This window comes from Tympanuchus pallidicinctus, unplaced genomic scaffold, assembly GCF_026119805.1.
Source record: "Tympanuchus pallidicinctus isolate F22 unplaced genomic scaffold, pur_lepc_1.0 scaffold21, whole genome shotgun sequence".
Lineage (NCBI taxonomy): Eukaryota > Metazoa > Chordata > Aves > Galliformes > Phasianidae > Tympanuchus > Tympanuchus pallidicinctus.
In genome coordinates this window covers 9,588,386-9,606,928 of record NW_026294733.1, presented here as the reverse complement: position 1 = coordinate 9,606,928, position 18,543 = coordinate 9,588,386, and the positions used below count along the sequence as shown (strand labels likewise).

At 36.5% G+C, this 18,543-nt stretch overlaps 2 long non-coding RNA genes across 6 annotated transcripts; one reads left to right on the top strand and one right to left on the bottom strand.

Moving 5' to 3' along the window:
* Window positions 1-4,842: 4,842 nt before the first annotated feature.
* LOC128081590 (uncharacterized) lies at window positions 4,843-14,594 on the bottom strand. The gene is made up of 3 exons (XR_008207276.1): window positions 13,942-14,594; window positions 8,450-8,617; window positions 4,843-5,098 (listed from the first exon to the last, which is right to left on the bottom strand). It is a non-coding gene; the product is annotated as an uncharacterized LOC128081590 (long non-coding RNA).
* LOC128081579 (uncharacterized) lies at window positions 10,430-17,442 on the top strand. Of its 5 annotated transcripts, none has more exons than XR_008207262.1 (4): window positions 10,430-10,663; window positions 11,343-11,396; window positions 13,409-13,451; window positions 17,154-17,442. It is a non-coding gene; the product is annotated as an uncharacterized LOC128081579 (long non-coding RNA). The 5 variants fall into 5 exon arrangements; XR_008207265.1 differs by having other exon boundaries at window positions 12,493-13,451; XR_008207264.1 differs by lacking the exon at window positions 11,343-11,396 and having other exon boundaries at window positions 12,493-13,451.
* Window positions 17,443-18,543: the final 1,101 nt, after the last annotated feature.

Sequence of the window (18,543 nt, the reverse complement as noted above, 5' to 3'; positions counted from 1 at the left end):
ATAGTGATAAACAGCAATCTCCTCTTGCCCTTTGCAGCCCAGGGCTGAATATTCCTGCATGTTGCAGCAAAACCTTGATCAGCAGTTTCTTTCTTTTAACTTTAATTCTGATGGACTAAAAATAATTTATTGTGAGTAAAGATCAGACAATGAGCCTAACTTTATGGAAGAGGAAAAAGATGCTCTGCTATAGCAATATATAAAGTTTAGACATCAAATGATCTCTGCCCTTAGATGCATATAACTGACTTAAATCTACAAAAAGTGCTGAACAATGTCCTGGAATTGGGAACTGTTCACTTCTTCCTCAGTCCGTGCCTTGTAGTCCTTAAAACCAGGGACACCAAGCAAGGGAGTGGCTTTCAAGGCCTTTGCTTGATTTACTGCAAACACTTTTCTTGCTGTTCAGTGTCCAGACTGTATTTCAGATTTCCTGCCTGGCAGCACTGGAGCAGAGTGGCTGTTAGCTTGGAGAAGAGTGGAATTACTTGGGTGTGCAATAGAGGACTGATGGACAGAGATGTCAGCTGCCTACCATTTATTCACTCTTCCATTCTTTGTATCGTTCAGGAGTGTGCTCTCACAAAAACTGTCCTTAAAATAAAGCATTCAAAGCATTTTGTAATGACTGCAGGTGCAGCTAAAATGAAATCCAGAAGCACTTTGTTCTAAGGAACAACTAAACTATGATTCAAAGGGAAAGCATGATATGCTGCTTAGATTGTGGGGCTTTCTGCAGATGAGAAATACAGAGCAGGAAACACTTCACACCTGCACTAATTCCTGTATTACAGTCTTTCAGCTCACAGCATTTTGCAAAGAACTCCATGCAAAGCTATACATCTCTAAAGAAAAAGTCCTCCGTGGTTTGCAGATGCTGGTGATTTTGCTGGTAAAATTACAGAGTTCATGTGTTCATAGAGAAGATACACAACAAGGTGTTTCTATATGGTACTGCCTATAAAAGAATATCCAAAAGTATGCATTTAAGTGTGTGTACAAAAAACATATAACAGGTAAACAGCAAGTTCCTGAAAATGTTTGTTACTATAAACAGCAGTTATTTTCTTCATAATCTATCAAGGATAATGCTTAAATAGCTGCCAGGAATGGATTAGCAGATGTAAAGATAAAACAGATGTAAAGATAAAACAAGTGAAGATAAATAGGTGCTTGCTTCACTGTAGAAACTGCTAGGAAAAACGTTATGGTAGAAGGGAATGGGAAAGATGTACCTGACCTCAAGAGAAGCTAATTATTGAGTAAAGGGGAATTTTTTGAGAACTTGTAGGCAGTTCCACATTGACTTCTGTTCAATAAGTTTATTTTAATTTACTTCCTGAATTTGGCAAGACTTTCCCTTCGCATACATAACCTTCAAATCATGCTTATATTCTGCACTGAACTCTCTGTAACAAGAAAATAAGCATGATAGTTACATGAAAACTTGGGTTCAAAACATGAACAACATATTGAGTTGCGAGAACTACTGGACAAATCAAGTATAGTAGCTCTTAAAATGCAAGACCATTCAAAAAATAATCTTAAATAGTTAGAGAAATTAATTAGAAAGATTACTAACACTATAGGAAGTTGAGGCATTTTCTTTTAAGGAGGAAAAATGAGAAATAAGGAGTATTGAATTTGTGATTAAATTCACTTAAACCATTTTTGAAATATTTTGTGAATTTGTGAGGTAATATTTCATAATGAAAATCTGAAAATAATAAATTATTAATTCCTGCTTCACCTCTATGCAAGGAGTGTTTGCACCATTGTTGCTAACAACTTAATATCAGCATGTTAGGTTGTGTGTCATGATTTTAATTTTACTTGAAATAAGCCTACAGATTTTGGCAGAGATACGTGCAGTTGAAAGCGATGGAAGCTGCTTCTCATCATGGGCTGGCTGGGCTCTGCATGCTGCTTGCAGACATGATATGACTGTGACTCTCCCTGGAGTCTTTCCGAGAACAAATTCAGGTGCAGAAGCTGAAATTACTCAGCCACTTTTCTGAATATCAGGTCAAGACAAAATTTCTACTTAACAACTTTGCTAAGGAAGAAAACAGATCAGGAGGACTAGAAATCTATGTCAGAAAATGAATGTAGGATTATGATGTGCATCAGCAGGCGTTGTGGGCAAAAACAGTGCAGACTGCTTTACAGAGCTGCCTTTGTCACCTCTGGAGCGTAACATCACCTTTTACAGGTGAAAATCAAAATAATAACACATAGAATCACTGAACAGAAGGGTTGCTAAAGAAAGAATATGCCTGTATAATCACCTGTATAAACCTGTAGAATAACCTGTATAATTACAGACTAAGAAAAAAAAAAAAGAGTCCAAGATCTCACATTACATATCACAGTTAAGGGAATATTTTAAAGAAATTGTTTGAGTGGGGAGTAGAAGAAATCTACTCTCTTCAATAAGAAGCAAAATGTCACTGAGTGACTTAGCAAACATTAGTAGTGCTTGTCTCTAAGGAAATCATATTTATAAACACTGCAGTGAATAGGAGATGGGATCTAAGGAAATAAATTACTAACAATACACTCATTTTCTTTGTCATTTAAAGCCTCTGCTTTCATTTAAAAATTTCTAGTGCATCTAATGGGGGGGTTGATGTTTAGATGTATGTCGTTACACTTTCACACAAAAAAGCTCTAATAAAAGAGGAACTGCCTTTTTTTTTAGCCACTGTCTGAATGTAAAAAATGATTGCTAGGAAAGTCAAATAGAATACAAAGCAACAAACACATAAACAAATCATGCAATCTCAACATACATCAGTTATTTCTGAAGAAATAAAATGTTATTTCACACAGAACACCTGGAATTTTCACTGATGAAAACTGGTAAATCCTCAAGGTGAAAGAAACCCTGATCAGATCACAAGCCAGAATTTGTCCTGGAAAGGTTACACTGCAGTTAGATGAGGCAGAGTGGCAGGCAGAAAAGGCTGCAAAGTGAGCTGACTAGCCTTAATATGGATGCACGCTCTTGAATCAGGATGAACTAAGGAAATGAATTAAAAACACATCTGTGACATAATATATTGAGTTGTGAAACACTCCTTTGTTTGAGGGGCTTCCACCAAGAAAACTCCAACAGATTATATTATACAATTTTCTGAGAATGTTGTAAGATTTAAGAATATATTAAATATATATAAACACAATGTACATATTAAAATGTATGTATACATATATAATATTGTGTTCTAGAGAAAGAAAACTATTACTGTATTTCACTATAGCACTATGAAGTTAGCATCTCAGATTGCACCAACTTGAGTAAAAGAGACAAAGGCTTTGAAGTTATGATTCATATCAATTCATAAGGTGTGTAGATAGGACTTATAAAAATTCTCCACCAATTTTATACTGATTTCTATGACCCATCTAATCATTTTGTGTGTATAAATTGAAGATGTAAGTCTCATTTTTGATCATATATAGGATTGTAAAATCAGAATTAAAGCAACGTTTGCCGGGGTTTCTCTGTATTCTTGTTCAGAGAACAAAAATACTTCCCTAAGTTATGAGGTTACAATCCTTTCCTATCCCTTTTCTGTGACAGGCAGCTCCTAGTCAGAGTCACAAAAAGCGAAGTCCAGCTTGGCATGCAAAGTCTGAGCCAAAGGAATTCAAAGCATACTTTGACCTGCAGAGCTTTTTAACGTGAAATTCTGATACTCTGGGGAGTTGTCTGGAAAGCAAATATTCTGAAGAAGCATTCAGAAGGTCAGCGTGGTTTTTTTCAGTTTCCCAATAAAATTGATTTCTGATGGTATCGTGGATTCTCTCATTCATAATGAGAACATTGAAATGACACGGGATTTCATAGCAACTGTAAGCATTTACTTATACAGAGCAATGCCAGCTTCTAGTTCTTCAATGCACTCACATGTACATCCCTTTGCAGAAAAAAATGCCATTTAGAAAGATTTTTTGTCATCTCCAGGAGGAAAATAAGTCTATACAGCAAGGAAATACAAAATTATCTGACAAACCAGTGACCCTGTTTTGCCCTTAGGAAAATGCTGTGTCCTTTTGACTGAAATGACTTCAGGAAGGCAGAGTGCATTGCTTACCAGCTCAGTTATTACAGATACCTTACCACACTTCTATTTTATGTTCTTAGGTTTTCACAGCAATAACAGCAAAATGCCTGAATTAAGAGAGAAATAAGCAAGTGTGCTAATAGCAACAAAAGAGGTTTATCATTTAGTACACTGGAAATGATCCCTTGTTCACTCAAATATATTCAATAGCATAAATTGTAGTACTTAGAAAAACAATATAGATACTGTGATTTCTATTAGCTGTATCTATTGTAATTCTACACATTATTTTTTATTTGTCAACCCGCATGCATTACTGCATGAAATACTGTATCACCCTTAGAAATATGGAAACGAGTATTTAGGAGAACAAAAGCACAATAATCTGCTCAGGGAAATTCTAGTATTCCTTTGAAATTATAGGTCTGGCTCTTTCTGTTCCTTTATCCAAAGAGTTCTTTATCACTAACTCATGAAATGGCCAGTAGAAAGCAGAGCAGAAGATTCTATACCAACTCCTGCCTCAGCTGTTTGACTGAGACATTTCCATCTACCCAAGACTTTTCTTAAACTGGCACTCTGAAATAATAATAGGTTGTATTATTATATTTTCTAAAGCACGTTGTGTCACTTAGCACAGTGGACATGGGAAAGAACTACAGCAATGGTTTCTGCTTCTCTCTTGCATTTGGAGCTGAGATCCACTTGACGAAAAGTACTGGTCTCTGCTACCTTGGCATGGCTGATATTAACAACCAATCACAAAACTTTAGCATCCTGTCAGTGTCACTGCTTGGTTTTTTATCCCTTTTAACAGCCAGATGCTCTCCTGGCTCTACCTTATTTAAAGGAAGCAATGGATCTCAGATGAAAGACATGAAAGAATTTTCTGGAAAAAATGATATTTAATTGCAGCAGTTTTTTTCAGCACTTATATTAAAGGATCATTTTAACTTTTCCTGTTTCTAAGTCATGCTCTTTGCTTCTGTGGCTGCTTTTTATGGCTTCTTCTCCAAGAAGGACTTTCACTTAAGTATTTAAGAAGAATATATTAAAAAAGCAGAAGGAATTTCAAAGTTCCTTGCTGACCAATTTCAATCATAATATCTCAGCAGAGCAATGTGCACTGCATACCTGTAACAAATTCTAACTCTTGCAAAACAGCCTTCGGTGAAACAAGAATTCTTCAGTTCTTGATACTCAATATAAGTGACTATTTTATCACCTGCTTGTCGGTTTTACTAAGAAGAAGGCTGTCTCCTAGCTGTTATGCATTTGTTATTGATAACTCCACTCATGGAAAAAAGCCCTGAAAGTGTCGTTACAAAAATTACAAAATACAAGTATGTGATCATATCAAAATGAAGAGGTGAATTTACTTCACAAAAATAATTCCCCTAAGGGAATTTATTAATGCTGCTTTATTAAAAGTTTCTCTGATGTACACGAGCATCAACAGGTGAACGCTACTAAATAAGCAGCGTGTCTGTAGTCACTTCCTGAAAGCACTGCAAGAAGCAACTTTCATGCCACTGTTTATGAACACTTCAATCACATTAGCAGGGACTTGTTATCAACAGCTGCTGTGACTAAATAGGGATCTGAAAGGTCCTTTTAATGCTTTGCATGTAGAGACAACTGTGCCTAATCAGAGTGACGTTGCCTAACTTTGGAAAGCATTGCATAATTTACCACATTGACCAAGCATTCACATCTGACTGAATCCCTCTTTTTCTACTGCTGGGAAGCAGAACTGGCAGCAATGGAGTATCTTTGTATATTCTGTGTAGCACTGATCCAGAGCTCTCAGAATACAGACATGCAAAACCTGATTTGAAAAAACTCCTTAACTTTGATTTCACCAGAATGCAGATATGCAATGTGAAAATGAGCAAACAAAATATGAGAGCTGATACAGAAGAAATTTAAATTTGCACCTACCAATGTACTTCTGTCTAACATGAAGAGTGTAAGCATTGATGCACTGGTGCCTGGTCTCTCATCAGAGCTTCCCAGCCTAGGGAGGCTGCCAGCAGTAACAAGGTGAGTATAGGACACAGTAGCTGAACAACTGACAGTTAGATAAAGCTCTATACTTTCAGATAGCTACTTTGGATGGCACAAACAGCTTATGATGTGAATAGTACTGTGACAAGAAACAACCCATTAAACTGTTATCAGGAGGAATCAATCTGAATAACTACCATAGTGCCTGTAAACAGCCAGTAAAATATGACTCTGTATTGGAGGTCAAAGAAAGGCTGAGCTATACTAGAAATAACTCTACAATAAAATGTATTATGTTAAATAAGGAAAAATTCCATATTTAACTGAGATATGGATACGGATTCAAAATTAATAGCGGAACAAGTGAATTTTAAGGTCATATTTCAAATGATCTGTCAAGGTTTGAAACAAAAATACCAAGTTTTCCCTGGGTATGTAGCCTTATATTAAACTCAAAGTACATTGTTCAGGAATACTCTGGGCAGAACATATTAGCAATTAGCAATTTTATTATTAGTGTTTGTCTAAGCCTTTTTGGTACAAGCAGTAAATAGAAGCACTTTGGACTGAACTGTTTAGATGTTTGTTTCTTTGCATCTGGAACTGCATGTTCTGATATTAAAATGTATCCACATTTTAATAGCTATGCAGTTCATGACGGTCTGGGACAGAAACTGCAATTATGGCAGTTAAGCACACTGTGACCCTCCTATAGGAAAGAAAGTGGGTTAAATTGTTTTTTTGGATTTAGACTGCTGCCAAGGATTATGCCTCTATGTACGAAAAGTCATTTGTTTCTTCTAGTAGTCTTTACTTTCAAAACATGCACATAATAGTTGATTACTCCCTCTGTGTCTTCCAGAAGGAAGCCATCAATGAATCCAAGCTACCTTAGCCAAAATGAAACATTTTCTAAAGCACAGCTACCATCTGAAAGGCAACTGCATTTTTCCCCTTGCCTAAATTTATAATCATGTAATCTCTCTTTGTTCATTAAAGTATATTTTTCCCTGCAAAACTAGCAGGTAAGTTGGACTCTGTCCCAGCTTGTGCATCACTAATAGGATTAATTACTTGAGTAAAACATTTATACTGCAGTATCTTTACTTCATTATTTGTAAGCCGAGAGGAATTCAGTTTACTTTTTCAGTCTCAAGCTGGCAAGCATATGATGATTTTCTTGTTTGGTGGCTGGTGAGACAAACAGTTTGGATTCCTGGTGCACAGTGGAGATGGATGCCCATTACTGCTATTTGAAAATCAGTTATACAGATATATACACAGATGTGTATTTTGACAGATCTAGCATACACACTTGTGAATGGGGGATATCAAATGTCACTGAAAATGTTATTTCCTTTAATTTCCAATCTTATTCATCTCCTTCTATAGCCAGTACTAAAAATAATTTAATGACTTAAGCAAGGTGGTAATATGTTTAATATTACCTCCAGGAGTGAACTCATTAAGAAGAGAAAATGCACTCCATGTGCACTTTCAAAACCAGGATCATCAGAAAAATAGCAAAAAACCTCCCAGCAAAGGGCATTGATTTTATACTAAAGGAAAATGATATTGTACAACTCATTCACTTAAGAAGAAACAAATAACCATACATATGTCACAAAAAGGTTGATCCTTTCGCCACTTTGAGATGAGGATAATTACTTTCATTCAAGCATTTCTCCCTTGTTCCTTAGTCACCATCCTATCCAGTATAGGATTTGTAGTATTTGACTAGATTAAGATATACTTCAGAAAAAATGAGATGGAATTTTCTTTTTTTTTCTACTCCAGAGAGAAGTAGATGTGCAAAGGAGGAACTGTATGAAGGATGAACTACCAAGAAATTTGGTGGGAACATTGGCAGGTGTTTGGAGGCAAGATTCAATCTAAGGTGTAAGTACAATATGCAAGGAAATAATAAATCCTTTGCATGTTGAACAAAAATTAGGATATATTCTTCAGATGCTGACTTAAGTGTCTAAAAACAAGAGTAAGCACAAATACACACCAGTGTGCTGCCAAGAAAACAATTGCTTTGGGGATTTTGACCTTTTCCAGCACTGAGAGTGGAAAAAGAAACTCTGGTCATTAAAGTGACAGATTTTCCAAGAAAATACTTATTAAAATGAGAAGCAAAACATATACAAAACCAATCAATTCTAAAGGGAAGTATCTGTACTAGATTGGCATAGTATGTCTAAAAAATACATGACTGCAGAAACTTCTCAAATGTGTAGACATTCTTTTCAAATTAGATATGCTTCAATACAGTTGAATTCAACAAACTTCTACCTAGAAGTTATTAACAGAACTAAACCATGAAAATGCTACTGAGGACCCGAACTCTTACCTCACGTTTTTCTTACCTTATACTGAGGCTAGTACAGTCACATCCAGCCTTTACAGCAGCGGTTGTTTCCAGATAAACATCCTCAGATGACTTGGGAAGTTTGTGGAAAATATGGTTGTCCTATTTTTATGGTACAATTTTTTCCTCTCCTTACGATGTTTCACGGCTGCTTTTCATACGTTTGCTGTGAAGACATTTGAAAGAAAGCATTGTTCAATAGCTTAATTCTGTATGGTCTTATTTACTGAATTTGAGATTTGAGGGTTTACTCCGCAGAAGAATAAATGAGTTGTTAAACAAATCAAAGTGCTTCTCCAATAGTGACAGCAGACACCAGAGGTACTGACCCAGGCAGAAGGGATCTGAACTCTGATATTACTGAAGAGTTTAACATATTTTAATCTTTCTAAGCATTTTTGCTTTTGAAACAAGAAGGTGTAAGTAAAGTCAGTTAACCAGCAGTTAACCAGGATCCTGCAGTATCTTTTGTTCTCGAAGACACATAAATGATGGAATCGTGTAATCCTTTGTAAAGACATAACACAGAAGCAGTGTTAGACAGTTTCTTTGCTCATCATTTCTAGTCTACTCACAGCTTGTTCTAGGGTACTTCCTTCTGTACTCTGCTTCTGTTTTTGTGAGGGCCATACCACAATAAATATCCAGCTGTCTGTAGGACCTTTGCTGCCTCCTATGACCTTTTTCTCAAACTCTTAGACAAGGAAGATGGGCTAGGAAAGACATTTGCCTTGGATAGACACCGTTTCTTCCAGGATGCATAGTGCTTCATTTAACTCTGTCTCCAATCTGTAGTGTATTTACAGGTGATGTGACTGCTGAGCAGTCTAGAAGGGGTACTAAAGAAAGCAGCTATTAAAACTTCTTGAATGCGCAGAATTTGGTCAGGTCTGGGCCTGAAAGACACATTGTTGGATGAGGAAACAAAAGACTGTGTCTATTTATACAAGAGAAAATTACACTTGCATGAGGTTCTTTCTTTTTACCTTTCCTTCCTTCCCTTATCTCCAGTTGGTTTTTATCACGATGGGCGAATTAGTCTGGATTTCTAACATCCTCACAATTTAGGATGTTCAGATCAGTTTTGTCTTAACTTTGATGAGAAGCTTCCATACCATGTGTAATCAAGAAGTACTTTTGTGGTTTCAAAAATTACAGCAACCCATGCAGACGTACTTCTGAGGTGTGTTTTAATTTAGGGTACGCTGCAGACATACTGCCACAAACTGGTGTGTGAGCATGCTGCTAATGCAATTATAGTACCTTACATGATGGCTGTTACACTAATGGCTTTTCTCTGACTATATCTACTTAAATGAAGAAACGAAAGAATGGTGTTTTTGTTTTGTTGTTTTTTAATCTACATAGCTCTATTTATTACATAAACTCAAGAGAATGAAAATGTGCCATGTATTTTTTTTATCTTGAACACCTTTCAAATTCCAGACTACATTCAGAAGATAACTTCAAAAAAAAAAAAACTGCAGGAGGAAACCTGTTGTTTCTCTACTATTTCTTCATCTAATATGATTAAAGACATAACACGATGTGAATATGTGAAACACTAACAAAGCAATTGCTCCTTATCAGGATTTTTCACTGTATGCAAGTTTCTGTATGCAAGCCTGTACCTTTTCAGGAAGAGTCTAATTTCTTTTTCATTGCAAATGGTTTGTCTAGGACAAATGCATGACTTTTATTTCACAAGCAAAGAAATTCTCAGAAGGTCAGTAAGAGACACGATCTCTCTATGAAATATGACAATCAATAACAGTTTAACCTCTAATCTATATCAACAGATAGCTTTTATTTACTATTTGACTTGTGTAAAGACAAAGGCAGGTAATCCAAAAGGAGTAGTCACAATAGAGACGAATGACCTTCTTTCACAAGTATGTAGATACCAGTGGGCAAAAAACATTTCAGCTTCAGCATCATGCAAAGGGCTATTTTGCAAAGAAACACTATGTGTTAGTTGTTGAAACTTTTTTGTGCATTCCCCGAAACAAATGACACTATTCTGAATATTTTCCTTTCTGGGGCAGTAAATAAAGTCTTTTATGTTGACAATGCTAATATTATATTTTAAAATACATTTGCATTTGTGTTTTTTGTCATTTTTTATTGCATTGTATAAATCCCGGAGCAGAGATCCACCGGGCTCATTGTGAGAAAGCCCTGTTTCTTGGGATAGCATCATGCAATGATACAGGTGACCATATGACATTTCATTACGGTTTACTGGATACTATGGGAAGGCTATTTCAACAAGAACTGTGGATATGTGCTTGGAGTAAAAGTCAGGAAGGTTAATTTTAAGTGGTTTCTGAACATTGGATTATTTTGCACGGATAACTTTCAAGCGTGAATATTCCTGATGCAAAATACTGTTAGGATATTGCAGTCTAACTTGTGCTTTAAATCTGCTGGGTGAGGGGAAAGATGGGAAGGGAGCTGCAGAAAATAATTCTGTTACTACTTGGATTACTAAATTCTAGGATTTAGCAACACACCTGTAGCACTGGAGAGCTAAAATAAGAAATGATTAGGAAATGTTTATTTTTAAGGGAGGTGATGCACATTCTGTGCTCTAGCTTATGAATGCTTCTTAATGCATAAAGTCACGTATGTGATTATGTTGTTTTTACTTACTTCTACATTTCAGTGATGTGTAAGAAATTTCCTTAAATCTTAAGCCATGAATCCATAAATGAGAAGGTAGTTAATGTCAACGACTGCTGCCGTTATTTGATATATTGATTCCTCCTCTTGTTTAAGAATACCTTACAATATTATTTGTTTCATTATTAGCCTCATTCTTCTCTAAATGAAAGAATCAAATTCTGTATAATTGTTAAATACTTTTTTCTTGCTTTTCCAACTTTATGAAGGCTTTCCTATTTATGAAGCTACTTTATGAAACCCAAAGGCCAAATCTATTACTTGTAAGTATTTGTAAAGGCAGTATTGTAAGTTTTATTATAGTTGTATTAATGGTTGTGCTATTGACCATAAGTTCTAGCACAGCTGGTCTTGGTGGAGGCAGTATGAAAAGTAAACCACAACCCTTCTTAGAATGGAACTGTTCTCATTTTCTTTTCAACTAGGCAAGGAAGGTGACAGCACTTCTGTAAAAGTACAGGTGTTTTTCAGGCTTCGCCCAACTAGTTAGAAACGATTATCGATCTTCTTGGCACAGTGGGAAAATTCAGTGCTGCTTTCTCAAAATAAGGCCTTGCATATACATTGATCTTTCAAATGGATCACAGAAAATTGCTGGTGTCTTTTCTCCACTCTTGGATTTGCAATTTAGCTTTCCTTCTCTCACTTTTTCATTATATGCAGTGTTTATATCCTTGCTAATCATCTCTATTATTTGGAATGATGTGATTGAGTGTAATTGAAAACCTGAATTACACACAAATCTAGCATTAGCAAAATGTATTAAGTATGATAGGATTTATAATGCAAATACTCTGATTTTTCTGACCATAACGTTTAGTTAAATAATGGATAACTGTAAGTGCAGAAAAATTCAAGATAGCATTTACAGCTGTAAGGAAGAGATTAATAGAGTGACACCTTGAACACAACGTAGAGATGAATCTCCTGTGCCTTCAGAGGTAACACTGTAACTCTGTAATCAATTCAGCACATTTTTGGCTAAAGGGTTTTCTGGAGGAAACTTATGAGAAGTATGTCCTTTTTGCAGGTCTGGGAATGCATGCTATTTTCCTTTTAAAAAACCAGTGCACATATATTCAATTTTGCTTTGCTATCAAGACTTCCAAGTTCTGATACAAAACTAGCAATATTGAATTGATGCTTGCACTGACGTAGAGCTGCCTCAGGCTTAGAGCACAGACTTCCTCAGTAGGCTTTCAAGCATAAGGTTCAGACAGTAGTAGCATTTAAGCTGTGCGCTACCATCAAAAGCATAGGGGGCACTTTTCTTCATACCAAATATTAATTCTTTTCTGTTCTGTAACTCTAGTAACATTAGCCAATGTGACTGTTGGTCTATTTGTCTGATTATGTCAGTTTCCAGACAAATCTTTGGTACAAACAATGTCATAACAGTTCAATCTGGTGTGATGGTCCACTGAAAATTAGCCTGAAAATCTAAGGAATAGTCTAATACTTCAGAACTTTTACAAGAATACCTCTACGAATTCAAGTTACTTCCTTCTGTAAATGCAGGCAAGTGCTCTGGCCTGCTTTTCTGTTGGTATTTCTCCATGTTCTTTTCACCTCCTCCCTCCTAAGGTGGCTTTTTTACACAGTCTTTTTCTAGTTTTCACAAGCTTCCAAAATTGCAGGAAGCAATCTGTGAGAAGATGAACAGTACACAGTAAAACCCAAACAAGCTTCTATCCTATTTCACAGAGCACTACATCTAGTACATTTTTAGCTTCCAAAATTTAAGATGACCCTGTAGCATAACAAGAGAATCTTTTCAAATAGAAATGCTCTATTTTGCTCGATTCAAAACATACATATTATGTCGTTTAAAAAGGCTGAAAGGTATGAATTTTATAGTTATCAGTATTATAGTAATATTTCCTTAATAGCAGATTAATTTTAAATGTCCTTACCATTAACATACTGGTGTTTTCCATTATTTGTCTTTGCTTGCAACCTTTCTTTGTCCTTCCAGCAGAGAATGTTAGTGCTTATTTACACAAAATAAAGACAGCTTCACTTTTAAAGTTCAATATTTTGGGCAAGCAGTAACGTACCAGGCCGCTATCCAGTCTTAGCAGGAAATAGTCCTAGTGCTGATCACAAGGAGATGACTTGTGCTATCAGCTCATTTTGAGAAGTTTAGCAAACATGTTATCTGTAGCAACAGTTCTGATGTAATGTTTATAAGTTCAAAATGTCCTGTTTGGCCATTGCTGCTGATATGCTTGTTACCAAAACAACCTAAAAGTCTGTTCTTCACCATGCCCTTCAGGTCACCTACAGATGATGTTTCATCATGAACCAATCTCTGAAATGTATGTTTAAAGAGAATCATTTTTCCAGATTTAAAACTTTCGATTAAAAACTTGCTTCTAACGAAGCTTGAACAACTTTTGCTGCAGAAAGCTCTTACCTGATAAGCTGATATTCATACAGGTTTTAGTTTGTTGAAAAAATGAATATGCCAACTTACGTGGTGAATTATTGACATGACTGCATATGCTGACAAAATTATAATTAGATAGCCATCTACACTTATTAATTAAGGAAAAGTACATTTTCTTCAGCACACCTGAGCCAGGGCCGGCTCGTAAACACAGAGAGAAAATTGTATGGAAAGACTACTCCAAGGAAAAAGAAAAGCAGCATGCAAGCTTTATAATATATTTCTTAACGTGAAAACACACCAAGTTTGTTAGTATTCTTTTATCATTTCAAGCATTTTCTGCTTAAAACAGTGCATGAATGGTTACTCCTATGACATCGCACACGCTTGCCCTCTAATTTCCCATCTAGTGAACTGACCTTGACACTGCCAGCACCGAACAGATCTGCAAGTCACAGTGACTCCTACAGCACCTCCGTGACAATGAAAGGTTCTTTGCTTACATGTCACCATCGAGAACCTTGTAGGAAACGCAGCTGATGTAATGGAAAATGATTCCAGCTCCCTAATTTTTATCTGAGTTGGATCAGTGTGACTAATGTTAGAAGCAATGTTTCTGTAATCCTTTCTCTGCATCTAAAGTAAGAAGCTATGAATACACACGGCATGAAGACCGAAGTGATAAGAAAGTACAACCTGCAGTCATTTTCAGAGCAAAGCTACACTTCTAATTTCCCAGCTTCATGGATGCACATGCGTACCTATACACATATGTAGATATATGGAAAAAAACAACTACCACCTCAGTGTGATAGGAATAAATAAGAAGCCATAGGGAAAGATCATGCAAGATCTTCCCAGCTATGTTTCCAATTACCTCCATGAGACAGAAACTTCTTTAAAAGACAGTCTACTTTGAATTGTCACTCCTGCAATCTTTTGCTTACGGTTAAGAATTGAAGTCCTCAGAAACTTCCTTCTTTAATAGGAATATGCCCATGACAGATTAAGGGAGAACATACAACACCTTCTAATTGCTGCATGCCATCTTTCATCTCAGCTGAAGAGCAAGAGTGCCCGACCTACATATAAAGCAACAGAACTAAACTCTGGTTATCTGGAAGAGCTGGAGTTGTGCCACTTAAGAGAAATAATACATAAAGTAGCAAAGTGAAACAAAACAAAGTGACCCACTGCCAAGAAACTGAATTTGAGATGATAAACTGTGCATCTCAGTACTATTATTAATTGCACTTATCTAAAGATTACTCAAACAATGTAAAATATGTTACACTTGCTGCTAAAAAGCTTGCAATATCCATAGACAGTTCTGCTATCAATAAGACCTCCAAAACCTGTGACAAGCCCAGATAAACACAGTTAAATCTGCTCAAGTTGCGTTATGTATTCATTTCAGCTGCATACATCTTCATACATGTGTACCTTAACAGGAGCTTGTCCTGAAAATTAGAATTCTGCTCTCACAGAACCTCAGTATAAGATTTCATCAAAAAATGTTTTTGGCTCAAATTTCTTGTTTCTATTCCTCTAATTCTTAGGCAGAAACAATTTATTACTGGGAAATAACACAGTGCTGCTTGACAGTCACTTTGTTTAATATTCTGATGCATTTCTCTACTTCGGACACAAAAAAGCAAAGATAGAAAAGAGGTCTGATTTATAATTTAGAACAAGAGAGAATATGCAAGTCTTTGAAGAAAATGAAGAAATTGAAGAAAACTTTGGCCAGCATCTTTAATAGTAAATCTTTGCCTCCCATCTTGCTCAGCACTAGTTTCACTAGGTGAAAGCATGCTCTTACTGAATGACCATGTGTGCTCTCTGAACCACCAGCAAGTGTCCTTCCTGAATCATCAAAGTCATTTCCTCCTTCCTCAGTCTTCCAGACCTACCTTGTTTTGCCCAAAACCCATGTCTGAGTTCAAGGTCATATGGCTTCAGGCAAAATGAATTTGAGCTGGCTTTTGAACTGCATGTTAGGTGTAATTTTACTTTAAAAAGAAAAGTAGTATATAAAACAGCATCGTGTGTAGATGCAGAGTTCACAGCTGCTGCTTTTGTTTACTGATGCATATTTCTACGACATACAAAGGCTTGAGCATTCCTGGTAATACTTAAGGCTGTAACACATTAGTCCAGGAAAATAAGAGACAGAGGACAGTAGGATATAATGGATGAAATATAATGCACAAATACATAGATAATTTAAAGCTCTTACTTAAATACTTGTGTGTGCTTAGCTTTCACAAGTCAGACATTTCACCAGGATAATAGTAGAAATTAAAATGAAGCGTTCATGAATATCATCCCTGTTTAATATTAATTTGACAGTAATGAAAGGAAAACTAGGAAATCTATGCTAGCACCTTCCATGAACTTCCAGAAACCAATAAAGTAAATATGGAAAGTGTATGAATCTCAATATCAGCTCTACGACAGTTTTTGAATGTGAGATGTGTTGGGTAGTTTGCACTTGGAATATCTCATGATCTACAGAAAAGCTAAAAGGCTCTGCTCCAGAGATTACAGGCAAAATGTCAGCAGGAGCGTATCTGCCCTACAGAGTTACACACTGACTGCCTGCATATTCCTTACCTCAAAGAAACAAATTTCTGTAGAAGCGAGCTGACAGAGAGACACAAAATACATGGCAGGCATTTTAAAAATACCTACTTGTTGTCAGTTCTTACTGTGTCCCTAGTTCTGAGAGTTCTTCCAGAAATTTTGCTCATGAAGAAGCTATTTATATGTTTCCAAAAGTATTAAAATTAACCCCAGAACTCTCTGCTATCAAAATATTTTCAAACTAACTCAGAAAACTGCATGACAGAAAACAAGATATTGCATTTCTGGCAAGGCCCGTTGCTCCTGAGCATCCACCCCACATGTGATGTGCGCTTGTGCAGTCTGGGTTGTCACTGCTATTCTTGTAGACAGCACGTCTGCATAAAAGGAGGGATGTGACTCACATTTGCTACAACTATCATTTAGAATGATAAAAAAAACCCAAACCATCTCATCTCCTGCAGGACACTCACTGGCACTCTCACTGCTACGTACCTGTGCAGACACACAGAGCTCTGGTGATTCAGCACCATCCATCACCATGCCTTTGGATTTTCCATGTGTTGCCCGATGAAAACTGTGTGACATGCACAGAATTTTACAACTTGTATCTTGGTGCCGCTCTGCACTCACAGATATGGACATCCATCAGCAAACCCTCTGGGTTTGTTTGTGTGGCAGGTTGCTTTCTGCATTTTACTTATTATTAACATCAGGAATTTAGTTGCCAGTTTCAGGATGGCCTTTTGAGTGTGTTTTTAACAGAGTACACTTTTATGTTCACTATGAGTGCAATCTTCTCCTCTGACAGAGTGGAATCAAGAAAAAGGGATGAACAGCTTTAATGCCCCCTTAGTTTCCTTTCACTTCTATCTACTGTTCTCTGCAATAAACATGCCCCTAAAAAAAGGAACACATGGCAGCAAAATGACCAAAGGGAATGGGAGGCAGTGGAAGTCTTTTCCCTATTCAATATTTCTTTGGCCACAGTTGTGCATTCTTACCCCAGGGCATGAGGATATATGACAGCATTTTCCGTCTGCAGGTCTCTACGAAGTTATGCACAATGCAATTGAAGAGGCGTGTAATGTCAGGCAAGAAAGAAGCTGAAGAGCTACACTGCCTTGAGGAAGAAAGCCTATCTACTGTGAATTACAGAAAGGAAAGAAGATATTCTCAGTTAAGTTCTCTCCACATGAAAAAGTTTCATTTGTCAGAAATGACAGTGTCAGTAAATAGGATTCAACTCCACATTTTTTGTGTCAACAGTCCTGCTTCTCAAATCATTTCTAAGCACATTATTTCATTCCTGAAGAAAAAGCTTTTTCTTTCTTCTTCTTTCTCTACTTTTTTTCATAGTTGTTAGTCATGGTTACAATGCATTTCCTAATCTGAAAATATGTATTTAATAGTAATGTTTGGCTTTCAACCACAGAAGGTGTGAAAAAGGAAGTTCTCTTTCATAATCAACTACAGGCACTGTTGTTTAATTTTTATTTCAATTTTTCTTAACTGTAGGAGTATCCACTCATTAAAATGTGCCAATTATAATAGAGAGAATGCAAAAAACTTGAATATATATATATATACGGAAGCAAAGTTCTTGAGGCCTTGAAATTTTGCATACTGAAAGACTGACTAAAAAGCACTTATATCTACCTTTGAAGAAAAAAAAGTTCACAGACCATTAGTCATTTTCAGATATTTTAGAAGATACCAAATAAGAGCACTGATTTTCCTGTGTCAAATGGTCAAAGGAGTTTCAGATGATATCAAGAATAATTGCTTCTCCTACACTTAGTAGTACAAGCCCCTGTAATAGGGGTGGCTTTGAGGAGTGTTAGCCATTCCATGGGTACTTGCTCACTGAAGTACAACTATTAATTTTCAGTCATGGTAGTCTGACATGAGATGGAGCGCAGGACCCATGATTTCTTTATGAGCAGCTGGAATGGAAATTTATAACACAATACTCATTTTGGCACGTTGTATTACTGTCAGTAATTCCCCCCCTCATGACCAACAAATTGGCAGCCAGTCTGAAATGTCACCAAAGGAGCTTCAATCATGTTAACACAGCTGAGTCTTGAAATCAACCTTTAGGGAAAGGAAGCAAATGTTCTAAAACAAAAGGAAACCTTTGCCTCCAATTAAGGAGGAGCCCTGCCAAACTTTCTGCCACTAGAAATCACTCCCAGCATATTTCTGCTTCAAGCTGCTATTATTCATCTTCTCCAGGAACCTTCTGGAATGGCACAGGCACTGTGGAGCAGGAGCTAAGACAGATGGCTAAAACATCTTCTCTTATCATGTCAAATCCAAGCCTTACAGCAGTGCAGGAACACATGGGACCTTTTTGTCCCTTTCTGTTCGTCTCTGATGGACACGTTGTACTCTAAATCAATTCCCAGAGCAAGAAATGAAAAATGAGCAAT